Raw genomic sequence first — 19,182 nt, forward strand, 5'->3', positions numbered from 1 at the left:
GGTGCATCACGTCAGCTCTGTGGCCAAAAATTAACACATCAAAGACCTATTGAAAGCGTATTCTCATTCTCATTTGGCGTATTCAAACGCATTGTGTTCGATTGCGTATTTGCTCTAAGCTAGTGCAAATTGTACCTTTTTGGCACAAGCCTTCTTTAAGCCTTTCTGCCTTGTGTCGGCATTATGCACAGGTAGCACACAGTTCGATAATGATGAAGCATATACATCCGTTCTTCAGGAACGACAAATCATTCTTTTCTCATTTAAATTTTTCTTCACTAGTTACCTTCCGGGTCCTACCTCAATCGAACGAGTGCTGCCGCGGTGCGTAACGGGGATTTGCATCTCTTTGAGGAAGTTACTTCTTGTGCGCTGATGATGACTACGGACGACTCAGAGGGATGTGAATGGAAAAAGCGGCATTGTCATGTGTGAGAAAGTAGTTGGGGAGTTCGGTGTAAAATGTGCTGTCTAGGTGAAACGAACCGTTAACTCGAACGGAACTCCAAAAAAGAATGAATGTCTTTAAAAATCTTGTTCATTTTTCCCGTTCTAATTTCGTCTAGATAATATTTAACAAGATACCTACCTGGACAACTTTCCATAAATTATTTTAAGCATTCCATCAAGTCCATCATAGTCTGTAGAATGAAGAAAAGAAGCATTTTACCCCTATTTCATCGTTCCTTCGATTCAAGAAGGGTTATCACCTGGTAAAAAGCCGAGACGATCTGTGAGGATAGAAAGAAAGAGAGTTTAATCAACTTCCGCATGTCACGTGTGAAACTTCGACTCTTCTTCGTCTGTTTTTCGTGTAGGGGAGGCAGCCAGCAGCGTGAGAAATTTGAATGAAGGGTTGCGAGCGTCTTTTGCATTCGGGACGAAAGGGGTTACTTCAATATGGATAAGGCATTCTTCTGGATAGAAGCGGATGTTGGATGACACAACAAAGACTGTGGAAGGCTTTTTTCTAGGAGCAGCGGCAACCGCCGGCGTGTAATCTGTATGCTAATCTTCGCCCGGCTGTGGAAGAATATCGATTTCAAATTTGTCATCTCATTTGGAAACAATTAGGAATGTTTTATGAGTTCTCACGGCCTCAGAATCCAGAATGTTACAACCGATGAATCCCCGTTTAAAGAAATCACCTTCAGCTCGCTTAGCGTGCAACATTCGACCAACCCCCTGGAGCGAGCTCACCGATATTAAAAGATCCGAAATTCAAATTAAATTATGAAAGATTCATCTAAATTGGAATTCCTTCTACGGGACGATGACGAGTGCAGATAAGCGTCCCATCAGGACTGTTCCAAAGGACACGGGATTTCCACATACCTTCCCTATCACTAGATTGGAGGGACCCCACCTTTCGGCTTTTCAATCACACACAACTACGTAGAAACCAAAAAAAAAATGATAATAACAAGAAAACGTTCGTCTTCTGCCTGCCAGCGCCGAAGAAAAATCGCCAGCTCTTCCTTCTGGGAGCTCGCCCGTATGGCGTTGCGGTGACGATAAAGCGCTTCTTAAGGCCGCCTGAGGAATGTACTTAAGCTGCCATTTCTCCACCTCAGGGACCAAAACGGTGCTCGTCAGCCATGGCCGTTGTTGAAATCGCCAGCCTCAGCCAGATAGGCCACGGTTTCTATAACAATAAATATGCGTCGTCAACAAATTCCTTTCTTATTCCTTGGCTCACAAATCCACCGATGACGCTGGGGGACAGGAGAACCATCCCCCAAGTGGGAGCCATCGCGAACAGGGATTTTCGGATACCGACCAACCGAAAAAAAAAACCTGGGTAGGTAGGTAGGCAGAAGATAAAAGTTGGGCCTTTCACGATGATGCGGAGAGTGCTGCTGGCAAACGCGATTCGAAAGCACGTCAAGATTAATGAAAAACATGCCGGCTGTCGACGATTTTTTTTTCTTCCAGCCTTGTTGTTGCTTGAACTTTTTCCTTGAAAGAAGGAAACAGAAAAGATGCATGTCTTCAAAAGATCTACATCTGAGGGATTATTGCGGGAAATTAGAATTTTTCGCATTCAATAAGTCCGGCTGTTGTTGAAACATGCAAATGATGTAAGTTTTGGGGAGATTTGGATATGAAAAAGCCTTTGATTAGCATTCGAAATGTGGGGAGAAATCAAAACAGCAAAACCTTTCGAAGTAGTTGGGGTTTGAGCATGGTTAAATCTCATAATGCCCTAAAAAATAATCATCCAAGTAAAGTATGATTTTGTTTAAAGCTTTTCCCAAGTAACAGAACCAGCTGAATAACAGTTTTTCAAGCTAAAGTTTGCTTAAGAGTTGTTTGTTCCACTCTTGTACCCAACAATTGTATGCTTGTAACTCTAAAAAAACTAGACCAATTCTCAATCCTTTAACTTCATTGAAATATATTTTAGTCCAGTTTTATTAGTTAGGTTGATAACCGCTGGGTTACGCTTACTGTTGGTACTTCACGTACTTGAAGCAATAAAAAACCCCAATGAGGTCTTTAATCCCTTACATAGTAACATCCATTCCTATCTTTCCGTGGAATTCTTGCTAGGATACGACTATCCTTATGAAATGGTCGATAACCAACTACGGGGAGAACAGCGATTTCACAGTGACAGGTAAGAAGAGCTGCGCTTCTGTAAGGCAAGCAGCATGTTCATCACTTTATTAGCGGCATTAGGAACTGTCCCACGCGCGCTGCCATTTGATCATGGAGGCCATCCTGGCAGTCCTGTGTATGCCTCTTGTAACGCGCATTTCGAAGCACTCTTTGTCACTTTAGTTTTTTTGTGAGCCAATTCCAGTTTCCTGGATTTCCTCCACGCCTCCACAACTACGATCGAGGGCAGCAGTCATTTCCACTTCTTCGATCGATTCACTGTAGACCTCGAGCGTAATGTCGTCAGCGAAGCCCACGATTGCCATTCCCACCGGGAACTTTAACCCCAGCAAAACCTTCATAACACCGGACCCAGGATTGAATCTCGCGGGACTGCTGAGGTTATGTGAATGCACTTCGAACCAACCTCTGTCTCGTAAACTAGTAGTCGATTCTGGTAGTAGCTTCCGATAATTTTTAACAGGTACCCGGCAATCCCCCAACTAGCGCTATTGAAAGCGTTCCTCACATCCAGAGACACTATTGCGCAGTAGTGAATCCCCCTGGAACACTAACTTGGCGGTTCTACGGTCGATTTTCAGTTCCAGAAGCCAGAACTGGTTGTTGGAGACTCCATTTAAACCCTCCGTATGCTTCAACATTCTATTGAGGATGATCTTTTCGAGCAACAGTTTGAGGGTTAAAATTTTAAGAGGATCCGGGAACTTCCTCGAGTTTAGGCTATCTGATCTACTAGCCTGATCAGTGATCTATTATAGCTTTATGAATAAATGTATTGCTTGTACAGCCCTATGCAACTGTGAGTTGTCAAGTGATGAGTTTATTTTATGTATTGAGGGCCACCAAGAACTCCCTTGAGTATAGGTTATCGAATCTACCAACGCATTTGGTTGTCTGTACATACTCACATAGCCTCAGATAGCAATGCCCTATAAAGTGTCGAGTACAGTGATTTTTTAAAGTCTCCAAGAAATCCCTTGAGTAAAGGTCATCGAATTTACTAGAGCTATTAGTTGTATCTACATAAATTATGAATGAGGTTCAACTCACGTAGTCTCCTAAACCCTCTTGAAATATCGGTTAAATCCACCTGTCGCTGAGGCCCGTGGCGTAGTGGCTACACGTCTGCTTTATAAGCAGATGGTTATGGGTTCAATCCCAGTCCCGGCACTTTCGTTGGTTGCTCTTTCCCCCTGAGAGCAGCTGACACTGACCCTCTTCTGTGCCCATGGCTCAAATGAACCCGGATACTTGGACATCGGTGAACGGCAACCCATAATGGACCCCCAATTGGACTGGAAACAGGAACAACCAACAGCCACACATTAACATCCTCGTGCCCATCATTCTACCATGAAAGGGAAGAAAGTGAAAGCAGCGCAATGGCAAACAGTGCGATGTAGTACAATTAGAATAGAATACATTTAGGCGCTGTACAAAGTGTATGTACATTGTACAGCTTCCAATTCCCGTAGTTGGTTATCGACGTATCGTTGCTTTCACGAAACCTCTGAAAGTATCTCCTATGATTTCAGTAGAGCTAATTTCGATGAAATGAATAAATTCCTGGAACGCATAGACTGGAATGAGATTCTTAGTGAATCCGATGCAAACCTCGCCGCTTCGACTCTGCCCGGAGTACTGCTCTATGCAATCGACCAGTTTGTTCCAGCTTCTTCTAAGCGGGTGCCAGCTAAACCAGTTTGGTCGAATGCTGCCCTCAATAATCTCAAAAGAGCTAAACAAGCAGCTCTGAGGCGCCACTGTAAATTCCGTACGGACACCACGAGAGCATGTTATCTGGAAACGAATACTGCATACAAGCACCTCAACGATATCCTCTATAACGCCCATCTAAGTCTATTACAAAGCCGGCTGAAAACTAAACCCAAGAGCTTTTGGCGTCACGTCAACGAACAACGGAAAGAATCTGGTTTGCCGTCCACGATGACAGGTGGATTCCATGAAGCTGATACTACTACCGCTTTAGTCAACATGTTCCATTTTCAATTCAGTAGCGTCTTCGTTAATGAGCTATCACCAACGATACCGTAATTGCCGCCGGTACAGATTTGAAGTCCTCCACCGGATTTGGTCCGGATGGCATCCCTTCACTTGTTATTAAACGTTGTTTGAGTGCCCTTACCGTGCCGCTGACAACCGTTTTCAACCTTTCCCTGGAGACCCGTGTTTTCCCCAATTGCTGGAAGCAGTCATCTAGGACCATTTTTATTCCTGTTGTATATGAATGATGTCAACTCCATCCTCAAATGCTTGAAACTTTCATATGCTGACGACTGGAAGCTGTATTTCGTGATCAAGCAACATCAAGACGCAGTGTTTCTGCAACGACAGCTAGAAACTTTTGCCGTATGGTGTTCTTTAAATCGGATGTCACTAAATGTGTCGAAATGCTCTGTCATTTCATTCGGCCGTAAAAAGTCCATTTTCCCCTTTGACTACGCTTTGGAAGGTGTCCAGTTGAAGCGCGAATCGACAGTCAAGGATCTAGGAGTTCTGCTTGACTCGAAACTGACGTTCAATGACCACGTCGCCTATGTCGTGGCGAAAGCATCGTCGCAACTTGGTTTTCTCTTTTGCTTTGCCAAAAAGTTCAAGGACATCTACTGCCGGAAGACGCTATATTGCTCAATTGTGCGGCCCATCCTGGAGTACTGGGCATTCGTCTGGGCCTCTTATTACGGCAACGATATTCAACGCATCGAAAGAGTTCAGCGAAAATTCATTCGTTTTGCGCTACGTCATCTCAGATTGAGGAATCTTCTAGTATTGCCAAGCTACGAGAGTCGCTGTCAGCTTATCAATTTGGAAACTCTTAGTGCAAGACGCAATGTGGCCAAAGTCAGTTTTATTGGAGATCTCCTGCAAGGTAACATCGATTGTCCCACTCTGCTTAGAATGCTGCATATTAACACTCGTCGACGTAGTCTGAGATCTCATCCGTTCCTCAACCTTTCGTCAGCAAGCACCAACTACAGCGCTCACGAGCATATTCGTTATAGGTATGTTTCGTTTGTTTAATACTTATTATTTTTTTTTCGCTTTTAATGTATCACGTGAGGTCAATAAGCGTAGTTTTAAGCGTGTTTTTGTTAACTATTAGCTGTATTTTTGTATTTGCATTACTTGTGTCATTGGGGTGAAAATTTTACCTGTTGACTTTATATGTATAAATAAATACGCAGTGCCCTAGTGGACAATAGAGCTGTAAATTAGGTTAGGTGATTGAATAATAATAAATCCACCTGTGAGCCTGTGAAGTCCCCAAAAACTTCTCTGAAAGAACCTGAAATGCCCTGAAACGCATTGAAACCTCCAACCTTCACCTTAAAGCCTCTGAAGCTCTTCTTAATCCTTCTAAAAAATCCATGAAACCTCCTGAAACGCCCTTAAACGCATTGAACTGCCATGAAACGCCTTGAAACGTTTTGAAACGCTTCTAAAACCCTCATCAAGCTTCCGTGAAATTCAGCCGAGAGTCGCCCCTTAAAACCCTTCTGAAACCTCCTGAAATGCCTTAACACGCTTCGAAACGCCTCTGAAACCCCCATGAAATTCATATGCAAACCTTTGAAGCCCCCAAACCATTCGCAAACCTACTGAATGCAGTAAAACGCATTGAAACTCCTAGAACCTCCTCAAACTCCCTAAAACGTATTTAATCGCCTTTGAACGCTATGAAACGCCTCATAAAGTCTCCAGAAATTCCCGTGAAACTCACTAGAGAGGGTCAGAAGTTCTCCAAACGCCTTAGGAACGCCCTGAAGCGCATAGAAACGTCTTGAAATGCTTTGAAACGCATCCAAAATCTTCCATGAAACTCACCTGAGAGCCTCTGAAGCCCCGAAACGCCTTTTAACCTTGAAACGCTTTTGAACTCCTTTGATATCTTGAGAACCTCCGAAGCCACCTAAAACACATCTCAAACGTCCTGAAGCGCTCTGAAACGTATTGAGATGCTTTAAAACCCCTCTGAAAACCCTCTGAAATAAACGTGAAGCTCACCTGAGAGCCTAAAAGCCCCCTAAAACACCTCCGAAACCTGAAATACCTTGAAACGCTTTGAAACGCATTGAATCGTCTGGAAACGCCTCTGAAAACCCCATGAAGTTTACCTGAGAGCCTATAAAGCTCCCTTACAGCCCTGGAAACGACGCTTATTTCCCCTCCCTCAAACTCCCTTGAAATGCCTCTGACCAGAGCCGTGCACAGAAAAGGCGTAAAGGGAGGGCTTTGGGGCTGTCCATAAACCACGTGATCATTTTTTCTGGAATTTTAGACCCCCCTTCCCCAACGTGGTCTTGCGTGGTTTTAGGCTGACACCGCCCACCCCCCCCCCCAGGGGTGACCACGTGTTTTTTTTATATGCGATTTTTTTTTTCAAAACACATAAAAAATAACCACAGTACAATAACAGCACAGTGTATCATTGTGCTTGCCACACAAAATACGCATATTAAACAATGCAAAAAAAAATTCCTGCGGCTAAAGAAGAAAATTTGTGTTAAACTTCACTGTAAGAAAGTAGCTGGATTTATTACAGAGATAACAGGCTTAGAAAAAGGAGGCAGCTTTTGGATAATGTAAACGGGAGAGTAGGCGAATTCATTCTAACATTAGCAGAACATGTAAAAATAAATGATCTGTTAAGGTATAGTCTGATTTGGTGATCAGCCACGTTTGCTGGTGAAGGTGATGTTCAGTGGTATCATAATAGTTGAATTGTGTTTATCGTCAATAAAATCAATGGAGCTTTTCCTTTCCTGAATTCAAATCATATAATTTTGTTTCTGCTAGAAGAGAAATATGTGACATAGAATTTTAGGCAAACTGGAACTTGTACCTGACCTTGTAAATATGCAACTTTCAATATTCATGAGAAAAAAGCGAAACAGTTTTCAACACAAAAGAAAAAGTTTCTTTGAATTTACAACACGTTGAAAAAATGTCTCTTTTAATACTCAGCATTAGCTGTGGTAGCCAACCGCGCGACTGACGTTATTTTTTTTTCTAAGATACAGGTGGGTTGTTCGTACGGACTCTAGATGGACAACATAATTTTTCGTGCTGTGGACAGAAATAACCAGCATAGTCAGTTGAATAAAAATTGATTTTATGCTTTTGGATCAGACAGGAAAAATAAAACACTAAATATAAAAACCACGTGATTTGGTGACAAAGGTGGCTTTTCGTGGTCTTTCGGCAGACCCCCCCCCCTCCCCCTAGTGACCACGTTGTTTAGGGATGGCCCCTTTTTTGGCATTTTCGATAAAAGATGTATGGGCGCCTAGTATATGAAACTTGTGTAAGGGGAGGGGGGGGTAACAAAAAAGCCCCCCCCCTTGCGCACGGGCGTGCCTCTGACCCTCTCTCCTTTCAACGTAGGTTTCGGCTTCTCAGTCATAAATTTTGCGTCGACTTCTTTTTTATCTTCACCTACGTTTCGACCCGGTATGAGGCCTTCTTGAGGGCCTTTATTTATTTTGTTTTATTACAAAATTTTGTTATTTTTTATTAAATTATAAGCTTACCCGATATTTGAACGACTAGTTAAATTATTACTTCATCACCCCACCGGAGGTGGTTGGTAGATGTACTTAATATCGTAAACAGAGTACTTAGAGAGGCAAATCAATGTCAACTCAAGTAATCGTTTTCGGTAATACGAAATATCTTGATCGTTGAAAATGTAGTTGAATACTAGTAGAATAGTGTCACCTTTAAAGATTTAAAAAATGTTTGCGCCATTTTGAGATACACGCATCACGCATCACAAAATAGCAATATTTCAAGCTAAAAATGCGCATAACTCACAGTAGTGACGAAATAGCTTATGGTCGTCTTCGAGAAAAAGTTGCAAAATCATCCCATAAACATTTGTCTAGAACATAGGTAGCATCCATTTATTACGTAACGCCCCCCCCCCCCCCCCCGTTACGCTTTTTTGTATGAAAACCCGAATTTTTTTGTTGTGGACCGTAACGCTCAGCCATACTCCCCCCTCCCCCTAGAGCGTTACGTAGTTTGTGGATGGCGCCATAAGGCTTCGAAAATCGCACCCAAAAAAGTTATGGGCCGAAAACTGGTTTTTACCCATGAAAACCGCTCCAAAACTCAATGAAAATGGAAAAATTAAATATAAGTTTGTTCAGCAAAGTTTTTTGGCATACTTTGGGCTATATTTTTGTAGAAAATTTTGTCCTCAAAAAATGCACCAGAAAAAAGTTTCGTGTCTTAAATTTCACAAAAATGAACTTAAAATATGGAAGACCCCTACATAAGATGCATCTTAAAATGCATAAAAAAAGTTGCCGAAGACACCCCATTAATATCTCATCACAAAAAAAGTTATTGATTTTTTACCAAATTGACACTCTCCTGGACCAATGCAGCAGCCGTCAGTAAGATTCTGAGGTAGACCTAGCGATAATGTTCATGTCATCCGCAAAGCATACAAATTGACCGGACTTTGTGAAAATCGTACCCAGGCTCGTCGCATAACACCTTCCAGAGCGATGTTGAAGAGTAGACATGAGAGTCCGTCACCTTGTCGCAGTCCCCGGCAAGATTCGAATGAACTGGAAAATTCACCCGAATCATTTCCACAGTTTTGTACACCGTTCATCGTAGCTTTAATCAGTTTAGTCAGCTTCCCAGGAAAGCCAGGAAGGATTTACAAAAGTGCAGATAACTTTTGATAGGAAAAAGATACATCTCTAAATTTTTGATATGTTGGGTAAAAATGTCCCCGCTTTCGATTGTGGCAAAAAATTTTGCGTCGAAAATCGGTGGTTGCCAACATGGTGAAAAAACAGTTTTGGTATATAAATCTAATATGGCGGCCAAAATCAATATGGCCGACCCATGTTTTTATAACTGTAAATAGTAGCTCTATCTTTCCTCTTTTCAACAACATTTTGTTATGAGGTGGATTTCGGAGAAACTTTTGAGTTATAACGGTTTAAATGAGCCAACAATTGATCAAAACCGAGGGGTCCGCAAAAATAGTTGTGGCTCTAACTAAGGGGGGGGGGGGGGTCCATCAAATTGATTAACCAAATGCATTTTTCTTACTTTTGGGGGGGGGGGGACTTTCAGAAAGTCGCTACCTTAAACATTTTTGAAGACATGGTGTAAACAGTGGGACGGTCTCAGCGAGAGTTACCCAATATTCACCTTGAAATCGCTGAATTAATAATTGTAAGAAATTTAAATGCCTTCTCTCTAAAATAAAAACTCTCATTTTTGAGTAACACCCATGCCGCACAGGGACTGTGTTGGAACACAAATTTTTTAAAATTGCTCATACGCTCACATTTTTGTAGAATATCAATATTTTTCGGTATTTGAAGGTGGTTTATAAACCCAGTGAGGTTGCCATGTCGAAATTATTGCAAAATACATGCTCATGTGAGCGTACGAGCAATTAAAAAAAAAAAAGTGTGTCTCCAACACAGTCATGTGCGGCATGGATGTTAACTAAAAATGTGCAGGCCGAACACATTTTTGAGCGTAGCCGTTTTTGCGTGTTAGTGCAATGAAAAATGTTCAATAAAGAAGCATTAGGCATGCAAGCTCTTAACATTCATCTAGAACACTTAAAATAGATGATGTCCATTAGTATGGGACAAACATCAAATTCTCGCTCCAGTTGACTTTTTGCCTTTATCGTACACCAAGGTGTACCGAAAGGCTATATGTTCACTCCAAAAACGAAAATTTGATAGAGCCTCCGGAAGGGTCAAGTCTTATATACCAATCGACTCAGCTCGACGAATTGAGGTGATGTCTGTGTGTGTGTATGTGTGTGTGTGTGTGTGTGTGTGTGTGTGTGTATGTGTGTGTGTATGTGTGTGTACAAAAAAACTCACATCACTTTTTGACAGTAAACCTCAACCGATTTTATTGACCGACGGTTCATTCGACGCGGAATCTGGTCCCATTGTTTCCTATTGAAAATGGTTCAGATCGGTCCAGCCGTTCCGGAGTTATGGCCATTTAGGTGTTCCGGACCGGTACCCCAGGAAGGGGCCAGATATGAAAACGCTACAAACCCATCCATGCGGCACATCAAACTATGGCATTTTCGATAACTTGATGAATGGTAAGCAGAAAAATAGTCTCAGACCATATCTGAACCGGTAATGTCCCGGAACCGGTTCCGGGTGTTCCGCCGGAAGTGACCAAACATAAAAGTGAACTAAACCCAAGCATGCGACATATCAAACCGCGGCTTTTTCGATAATGCGATGAACAGTAAGCAGGAAAACTTTCTCAGACCATATCGGAACCGGTAGTGTTCCGGAACCGGTTCCAAATGTCCCACCGGAAGTGGCCAAGTATTAAAGTTAACCAAACCCATGCATGCGACATATCAAATAGTGGCTTTTTTGATATCCTGATGAACAGTAAGCAGGATAATATTCTCAGACCATATCTGAACCGGTTGTGTCCCGGAACCGGTTCCGGGTGTCCCGTCGGAAGTGGCCAAATATAAAATTGAAATAAAACCATACATGTGACATATCAAACCACAGCTTTTTCGATAACCTGATGAACAGTAAGCAGGAAAGCATTCTCAGACCATATCGGAACTGGTTCCAGATGTTCCGCCGGAGATGGCAAAGTATAAAAGTTAATTTAACCCATGCAAGGGACAAATCGTGGCTTTTTTGATTTCCTGATGAACAGTAAGCAGGAACATATTTTCAGAACATATCTGAATCGGTTGTGATCAAGAACCGGTTCCGGGTATCCCGCCGGAAATGGCCAAATATAAAAGGGAACCAAACCCATGCAAGCGACACATCAAATCGCGGATTTTAAGGCATATTGATTTGACAAAAAAAAGTTTCCGGCTATACTGGCGACAACCGGTAGTGTTCCGCAACCGATTACGGTTGCCCCATCGGAAGTGGTCAAATGTAAAGGAGAACCAAACCCATAAATTCGACACATTTAATGACTCTTTAGCTAAGCTGATGAACGGTTAACAAAAAAAATCATAGACCATACTTTGGAAAACCAATAGTGTGCCGAAACCGGTTCCAGGTGCCCCGACGGAAGTGGTAAGTAGAAAAAAAACCAAACGCATACACGCAGCACACTAAATAACGGCTTCTTCGCGAAGAACGGTCAGCAAGAAAATAGTCTCAGATCAGTAGTGTTCCGGAACCAGATTCGAGTGCCTCGCCGGAACTGGCGAAATGCACGAATGAACCAAACCCATACATGCAGTACATCAATTTGCGACTTTTTAGGAGAACTGACTAATAATTTGCCTGAAACTAGTCTAAGACCACATCAGGGACAATCGGTAAGTGGTAAAATGTGAACCGAAAGTTGTAAATGTGAAATTGAATCAAATTCATGCGTGTCGTACCATAAAACCACGCTAATTCGACAATGATTGCTGTCAAATTACCTGTGTAAACTTTCAATTCGATAAACTAACTCTATTTTAGTTTTGTTTAGATTGTATGATTTGTTTTTGAACACAAATCTTACAGATATTGTGGTGGTACTTAGTGTTCTTTAGAGCACTTCCACAGTTAATAATTGAAGGGTTTTCTTTGCCCGCCATTGCATGAATTTGTATATTGTGAGGCAAGTTCAATGATACACTATGCTCAGGAAGTCGAGAAAATGTTCCCGACCGGAACGGGAATCAAACCCGCCGTTTCCGGATTGGCGATTCATAGCCTTAACCACTAGGCCAACTGGAGACCCTTTTATGATAACACGATGATCGATTCGTAAGATCATAGCCTCAGACCATATTTTAGACAACCGGTAGTGTCCCGAAACTAGTTCTGGGTGTCCCACTGGAAGTGGTCAAATGTAAAAGTGATTTGTACCCATGCATAAGATAAATCAAATCGTGGTTTGTTTAGGTAACCTGATGTACGTTAGCAATGATTGCCTCAGACTATATTTGGGAGACCCGGTGGTGCTCCGGAACCTGTTCCGGAAAGTAACCAAATGTACCATGCGACACATCACATCACGGCTTTTTTTTAATAACCAGAGGAACGGTTAACTAGAAAATAGGCTCATACCACATTAGAGACTACTGGTAGGGTTGCACAACCAGCGTTTGATGCTTCGCCGGAACTGCGAAAGTAAATAAAATCAATGCAAGCGATAAATATGTGTAAGAGAACAAAATCTTGACATATTAAACCCACATACAAACAGACGTCTCACGATACTCACTACGTTCTTGTTTTTAACGGTCAATAAAATATAACCTAGAATGTGCAGAAAAAAACTTTATCGAAGACCGCAAAGTGATCTGTGAATGTGTAAAAAGTTATATCTTAGCTTGTTAGTATCGTCTTGATATTGATCAGCTCCCAATGTTAGTGAAGGTACTCAAGCAGTCAACTGAGAAATCTGATATTATTAAGCTCTGCTTTTACGCTGAACACAACGTCGGAGTATGTGCCATCAATAAGTTTTAAGTCAATTCAATGATGGCTTTGATAAAATGCTTGCTTTTCTTAAAAAAATATCAGGTTTCAGGAACACTTTGACTTACGTCGACGGAAAGATCGTGAGAACATATACGGCGAGAAAGGTACTATCACCTCTAGGTGGATTAATTAGGGTTTTTGATTCCATTTAGGTCCCATATGAGCTGTGCAAAATTTCAGCGCAATCGGTGAAACTATAATTTAGCGCAAGCGGTTCAAAGTTTTCCTAGGATTTACTATGGGAAAAGTGACACTTTCAGATAAAAAATCCCAGAGGTCGTCTCTTGTCTCCTTAATTCAAATCGATCAATGCTTCTTGTAGAAAAATCATTTATGAAACTTTCCTTCGAAGACCGCAAAACAATTGGATGCTTGTGGAAAAAGTTATTGATTTTTAACCAATTAGTGATCCAACGAACGGCTTTTTATTTTGTTTTATTAGCAGCACTGTAGCTGCTGCCTTGGCTGTTGCTGTTTCTGGGGGTGGTGATGCCTCCCGCCACCCCATGCAACAACGGCAGCAGCAGTGCTGCTGATAAAATAAAACAAAAAGCCGTTCGTTGGATCACTAATCGGTAACAAATCAATAACTTTTTCCACATGCATTCAATTGTTTTGCGGTCTTCGAAGGAAAGTTTCATAAATGATTTTTCTACAAGAAGCATTGATCGATTTGAATTAAGGAGACAAGAGACGACCTCTGGGATTTTTGCCTTTCTCGTACACCAAGGTGTACCGAAAGGCTATGAACATAAAAAATGAAATTTTGATAGAACCCCCGGAGGGCCAAGTCTTATATACCAATCGACTCAGCTCGACGAGTTGAAATGATGTCTGTGTGTATGTATGTGTGTGTGTGTATGTATGTGTGTGCGTGTGTATGTGTGTATGTGTACAAAAATGTCACCTCTCTTTTGGATAGTAAATATCATCCGATTTCAACGCTTTTGTTTACAATCAACGCGGAGTATTTTCTTATTGTTTCCTATTGAAAATGGTTTGAATCGGTCCAGCCGTTCCGGAGTTATGGCCATTTAGGTGTTCCGGACCGGTACCCCAGGAAAGGGCCAGATATGAAATTGCAACAAACCTATGCATGCGACCCATCTAACCACGGCATTTTCGATTATCTGACTAACGGTAAGCAGGAAAATAGTCGCAGATTATATCTGAACCGGTAGTGTTCCGGAACCGGTTCTTGGTGTCCCGCCGGAAGTGGCCAAATATAAAAGTGAACCAAACCCATGCATGCGACACATCAAAGTGCAGCTTTTTGTATAACCTGATGAACGGTAGACAGGAAAATAGTCTCGGACCATATCTAAACCGGTAGCATACCGGAACCGGTTCCGGGTGTCCCACTGTAAGTGGCCAAATGTAAAAGTGAAACAAACCCATGCATACGACACATCAAATCACCGCTTTTTATGTAACCTGATGAATGGTCAACAGGAAAATAGTCTCAGACCGTATCTGATCCGGTAGTGTTCCGGAACCGGTTCCGGGTATCCCGCCGGAAGTGACCAAATATAAAAGTGAACATAACCCATGCATGCGACACATAAAATCACAGCTTTTTCTATAACCTTATGAACGATAAATAGGGAAATAGTCGCAGACTATATCTGTACCGGTAGTGTTGCAGAACCGGTTCCGGGTATCTCACCGGAAGTGGCCAAATATAAAAGTGAAACAAACCCATGCATGCGACACATCAATTCGGTGCTTTTTCTATAACCTGAAGAACGGTAAGCAGAAAAATAGTCTCAGATCATATCTGAACCGGTAGCATCCCGGAACCGGTTCCTGGTGTTCCGCCGGAAGTGGCCTAATTCATACATGCGACACATCAAATCATGGCCTTTTCGATAACTTGTACGATCAGCAAGAAAATAAGCTATGCCCACATTAGAAACTACTGATAGTGTTCCGGAATCGATTTGAGGTATCTCGCTGAAAGTAGCCGAATGTAAAAGAGAACCAAAAAAATATTCGCGACACATCAAATGGCTTTTAAGGTATCCTGATGAACGGTTACCAAGAAAAAATATCTCAGATCATGCTTGGGAAAACCAGTAGTGTCCCAGAATCGGTTCCCGGTGTCCCTCTGGGTGTGGTCAAATGTAGAAGGGAACCCAACTCCTTGCATGCGCTTCATCAAACCGAGGTTTTTTCGATAAGCTGATGAAAAGTTTTAAAGAAAACCAGCTCAGATTACGTTAGAGACCACCGATAGTATTCCACAACCGGTTTCAGGTGTCCCACCGGAATTGGTCAAATGTAAAAGTGAACCATGTAAATTTTCCGGAACCGATTAAGGGTGTCCCACTGGAAGTGGACATACATAAAAGTGAATCAAACCCATGCTTGCGGTACACCAAATCGCTTTTTGTCAGTAACCTGATGCGTGGATGATAAGAAAATAGGCACAGTCCACAGAAGTTACTACCGGTAGTGTTTTTAGTTCCGGGTAACCTGATAAACAGTTTTCATAAACTCAGATCACATTTGAATATACCGGTAGTGTTACGGAATCATTTCCGGGGCTCTCGTAAGCAATATAAAATATACTCAGATTACATAAGAGGCTACCGGTGGTGTTTCAGAAGCAGCGTTGGGTGCTTTAGCGAAATTACGAAAGTGAACTAAATGAATGCAAGCGATAGATATGTGTAAAAGAACCAAAAACCTTAAAAAACTAAAGCGATCTCATCAAATCACACCATTTTAGATTCCTGAGACGTAAATTTACAGAAGGATGGATCAACGTTGTATGAAAAAATTAAAATTAAAGCGCATCAGCCCGGAACATTCCTTTAAATCTTTATTTGCGTCTAAAATTACTACGCAAAATTTTGATGCGGCTGGAGGGCGAGCTCTGTAATGTGGTTGATATTTGAATGTGATATAGCATTGGCAATTCAAATTACTACATTACAAATTCTACATTAATTTTGCAACCAATGATAATAAAATATAGCATAAAATGTGCAGATAAAACTTTGTCAAAGTGTTCTGTGGAAAAAGTTTAAGCCTGGCTAGAAATTGTCATCTTGGTATGAATCAGTCTCCAGTGAAGGTGGTCAAGCAGTCAACTGAAAGGACTGATACTTTCAGCTCTGCCCATACGTTGAATATAACGTCGGAATAAGTGCCCCAATTCGATGATGACCTTGATAAAATTCTTGATTTTCTAGATAAAGTATTCTCATGATTCAGAAATTCGTAGGTGGTACAGTCCCAGATCGCTGTTATGAGCATTTCCCCCTTCTCGTCCATTACCAAAGCACAGAGATTTGGGGCTGACCACTGACTCTAAGGCAAGATTGATTGCGTCGACGGAAAGATCATGAGTACATATTCGACGAGAAAGGCACTATCATCACTAGGTGGATAAATCTGGGTTTTTATCTGAAAGTGTCACTTTTCCCATAGTAAATCCTATGCAAACTTTGAACCGCGTGCGCTAAATTAGAGATTTTGTACAGTTCAAATGGGACCTGAATGGGATCAAAAAAGTCGACTGGAGCCAGGATTTATTTTTTTCCATATAAGCGAGTCCCATACTAATGTCCATAATACATTACATGTTTTCTACTGTAAATATATTTTGGTCATATGCCGAACTACATGGGGATGCTGTGCGATTGCATATATGGAGGCGTATTCTGTGGGTCTGGCGATATTTCCTCGATTTTAACAAAAACTGTAATAATTATCAAAATAGATACCTGTTATGCGAAGAAATTTGATTATTTGCAAGAAATATTTGATAATTTATGCTACTTCCATGATCTAGCAGTATTCATGGCTAAACATTGATATAATTGCCCTGTCCAAATCATATATACCTGAGGGTGTCCAAAACATATATTCGGTGTCCAAAATGCAATTCTAACAGGCGATTGGAAATTGTGATGTTCTCAGCTTGAATGCTTTCGTTAAGGTTTTCGTCACCAGGAACGCTGAGTATAATCGTATTACAAGCGTATTAGGAACTTTGCAAAATAATCAATTGCTTTCTAAGAAAGCTTGGGGACGATTTTTTCAACGTTGCAACGTTGTCCTCCTAGCCGGGGCCCGTGGCGTAGTTGGTCACACGTTCGCTTCATATGCGGATGGTCATGGGTTTGAATCCCAGCCCCGGCACTTGCAATTTTTCGTCAGTTGCTTTTCCCCCGAGAGCAACTGAAATCTGACCCTCTTCTGAGCCCCATGGCTCAAACGGACCCGGATACCTGGACATCGGCGAACTGCTACTTATAATGGACCCCCAATCGGACTGGAAAGGAACAACGGCCATCCGTCATCATCCTTGTGCTCATCATTCTACTGGGTATAAAGTAGAAAAAGTGAAAGCAGCAGAAAGGCAACCAGTTCGATAAAGTAGAATATAATCTAGGCGCTGTACAAAATGTAAGTGCAGCTGTCAAATGAAATTGCTCACGTAGTGCCCCAGTGGACAATAGAGCTGTAAATTAGGTTAAGTGATTAAGAATAAAAAAAACGTTGTCCTCAGCCTGTCCAAAATACATGAATTACCTTATGCCGCTTTGAAGTCGATGAACAGGTAATGCGTTGGGACCTAGTATTCACGGCATTTCTGGAGTATTTGCCATACGGTGAAGATCTGGTCCGTTGTCGACCGGCCGTCGATGAAGCCGGCTTGATAACTTCCCACGAACTCATTCGTTTTAGGTGACAGACGACGGAAGATGATCTGGGATAGCACTTTGTAGGCACCATTCAAAACGGTGGTCGCTCTGAAGTTCTCACATTCCAAATGGTCGCTTTTTTGTTGATGGGGCAGAGAATCCCTTTCTTCCACTCCTCCGGTAGCTGTTCGGTTTCCCAGATCCTGACTACTAACAGGTGCAGACGCCAATCAACCCAAGAGGGTCGAAAAGTTTCGCTTTGTCCGATAACACGATACGACTTGTAATTCCGCCCATTCGAGACCATTTTAGTGCGGAATAGTGAAGTAGATCCGTGTATGGCTCTCAGATAGATCCTAGTGTTTTGATGGTGGGTAGATTCAACGGAGCGAATTGTAGATCATCACAAACCAAATTTTGTTTATTGTGTTAGTACGAGGATTAAATTCCAAAATTCCAATGCAGCATTGTAAGACACGATGCAGCTTACAAGCCATTCAATCGCGAGACTTTGAATAAGAAAGAAACTGCTTATGTTTCCCTGTTTTCCAAATCGAAAAACCATCTTATTTATTTTTCGATTACAAAACAACATCAGTCTACACAATTGCTCGTATGGAATGGTTGCGAGTACGAAGAAATAACGAGCAACGACCAAAAAGGATAACTGCACGTGTACGGTAACGAAATAAAAACCGAAAAGCAAAAAAAAATGAGGGTGAGTCCCAACGCATTAAGGTGGGGCTAATACCTACATTTATATATTCCATACATTGGCTTCTGCCGTATTTTTTTTCCTTCTTCAATTTTCCCATTCCACGCGTACACACCCCTCAAATCCTGCGTATTACATTATCCATTTTCTGATCGTTCCCTTTCCACGCCGGACGGCTCGGCTGTTATGCGTGTGGTGAAATAAATTTGGACAAGTTTCGCCTATTTGAATGTAGATGTCATTAGGGAGCCGTCTTTGCCCTGCTTTCCAAACTAAGGATATTTCAACAGGATATGCACGAATGAAGAGCAAGGTAAATCATCTGCAAATTGAATTACGGCAGCCAGGCCGGAGGTACCGTGCGTTGCGTTCCTAACGCACAGGACAGAGCCCTGCAACGGACTGACGTGGGTTGCCGAAAAATTTCCAGCAGTACCAATCCAATTACCGGGTAGAAACCCCGCTTCCCCCGGCCGGCATCCCGGAGTCTGTTCACTGTCAAGCGCACAGTACTTTGTGTCACTCCCCATTTCCTTGTTGGCGCCCAGGCCAGGCGTTGTTGGGTGGCTGCAGTGGCGGCGAATGTGCCACGAACTTCCAACAAGCATTAGCAACAACCCCTGAAAAGAAAGCCCCCTGATTATCACCGTGATAAGAAATTGACAGCAATTATTATCATCATTCTTGGAACCGC

Source organism: Aedes albopictus, chromosome 2, assembly GCF_035046485.1.
Source record: "Aedes albopictus strain Foshan chromosome 2, AalbF5, whole genome shotgun sequence".
Lineage (NCBI taxonomy): Eukaryota > Metazoa > Arthropoda > Insecta > Diptera > Culicidae > Aedes > Aedes albopictus.